This window comes from Mercenaria mercenaria, chromosome 5 (assembly GCF_021730395.1).
Source record: "Mercenaria mercenaria strain notata chromosome 5, MADL_Memer_1, whole genome shotgun sequence".
Lineage (NCBI taxonomy): Eukaryota > Metazoa > Mollusca > Bivalvia > Venerida > Veneridae > Mercenaria > Mercenaria mercenaria.
Window position 1 is genome coordinate 69,929,311 of NC_069365.1, and position 2,541 is coordinate 69,931,851.

Here is a 2,541-nt window from a genome sequence, read left to right on the forward strand (position 1 = left end):
TGTGGCTATATGAGTCATATGAGTCCCTTTTCTCACCCGTATTCATTTTCGCCTCTCCAATACATATACAGAGTGTTGCTATTTGGCACAATATCAACACAATATGTAAAAACTGATGCTTTGTAATAGCCGCTAACATTCTAACACTGCAATAAGGCTTCTCAGTGTTGTCATTATAGAAATTAATATACATATAAATTATAAAGTTCTGTGTTATTTAAAATATGATTTTCAAATATAAAACACTAGGATGGTTTCTTCCAAAAATACTTCTTTGTCTTTCATTTTTACTGTATCAAAGTCGTCAGTCTGGACGCTTACGCTTGTCTGTTTCTTTTTTAGAAACTACATTGTACATTATCTCTGTTCCGCAATTGTTAATCCCTTCACACATATTCTTCCGTGTGGCGTACGCCGCTGCATTGTGAACACAAATAATAATCTGTTGCTACGTCCGCCTCTAATTTGTATCATAAGCCCATTAATTATTTCAAATATTTTTTAGTTTTCAGCTTTCTATAAACATAATTAAGCATAAAAATTCCATTTCAGATGTTAACAGGTTAATGATCCAATGCCGTATGACTGCCACGTCGCGCGAATGTCCTGCTAGACATATAAACAATTCAACGAATGAAAACAATAGCCTTCAAGTTAAAATACTATTTTTCATTTTCAATATCTTTGTTCTTTTCTTTGATATCCGTCTCAAAGAAAACATGTTACAGATACCAACATGTATTCCGACTCTCGTGTACCGGAACATATTGAAAAATAAAGGAAGAAGAAAAAGGTTGTAAAACAGGGAACACATTATACGCAGCATTACGAAAGGATATATTCATAAGATTCTTAAAACATTGCGTGTACAAAAATATTTTTCAAATTTGTTGGGGTTTGTTTTTCTCGAAAAGGTAAATTAATGCAAATATCCAGTAATGATTCCTTGCCCCTCGATAGTGAAAATAAAAAGAGAACTTTTGCAAAACTACCGTATGTATAAGTATCACAATTAACAAATTCTTCCAACGTTTTAACTGATTTTGCGGCACAGCTAGTGATCAAACATAATTGCAAATCTCCATGTTTTCTTCCTGCCTGTGTTGATTTCTTGTAGTACCGTATCGTTTCTGATTCCCTCAGCGCCCTCACCGCTTAAGATAAACATCAACATGTAGGCGTCTCAAATTGAATTGTACAGTATAAGTTCGAAATACTTTGTTTCTTACAGACGGAAAGTGTTTTGTGTTTATTTCATAATAATGATGCAGGTGCTTTTTTAATTTTTCGTATGAGGAAGCCATCTAGCTTACGAAAGGTCGGTGATTCTACCGAGATGCCAGTCCATGCCTGAAATAATGATGTGAGAGGCACCAGAGATTTTACTCCTGAAAAATGGAAAATGGCCATATTATCTAATTATGTCGGCGTGACTTATATTCCAACATGTAAGTACTTTATACATTAGCTTCCCAGACAGATTTTTCTTATATACACTGAGCTTGTCGGGGTTTTCTTAAATAGCGTTCCTTGCATCTATCATTCAATATTTGATTAAGTATATGTTGGAGTTCCAGCACTTCATTCATACATTTACTTCTGTTTGAAACCTTAATCACACCTCTTCCACAGAGTTGTCGTTCTCGAAAAAGCTCAAAGTACCTGCCAGTAAGACGCATGTATCATCATGTAAGTGATAGTAATTGCAGTTGTTACTCAGTAGTTGGTTCAATTAGAATCGTTGAAAATCTTAAACAATTTCTTTCACAGAGTTGTCGTTTCTCAAACCCATTTTCTGAAGCGGGCAGCATTTTGTAAATATATACCTGCTATATGTTGCATTTGTTAGGGACGCATAATTTCATGTTAAAGATCTGTCTCGCGTGGAATTGCCTCACTTATCAAATGCATCAAACATCAATTACGTCGAATCAAGCCATAATCAACATAATAACGAATGTCATAGCTTCAGTTATTTTGTCGTTTAAGAAGATGTCGCCCGAGGGATAATACAAATTTTGCAACAAGTTACATATTTATCCACTAAGAAACACATTTTTCCTTATCACTCGAGTTATACGTGTAATGTTTTACATAATGTCTGGTACTTATAATTCTCCAGCAAAGCTTCCAGTTTCCCTTCGCTTTACATACCTCTGACAAAGGTGAACACAATTTTTTACAACTACCTTTCAGACCTTCAAAATCCAAACCTTCATAAGAACATTAAAAAATTGACATGCTGGTTTTAAAGGTAAAATCTTAATGATTCTAGGTCATTAACAGGTAACAGGCCATATCAATGGGCGTTATTCTGTCAATTCTGTACTGCACAAACTTCTGTGCTTATTTACTCACATTTCTTGATGAAGTTTGTATAGTTACAAAAACACCACAATTCATTATAACCGCCTCGTTAGCCTAGTGGTAGAGCGTCCGCTTCGAGTGCGGGAGGTCGTGGGTTCGATCCCCGGCCGCGTCATATCAAAGACGTAAAAATAGTACTTACAGCTTCCTCGCTTGGCGCTCAGCATTAAGGGG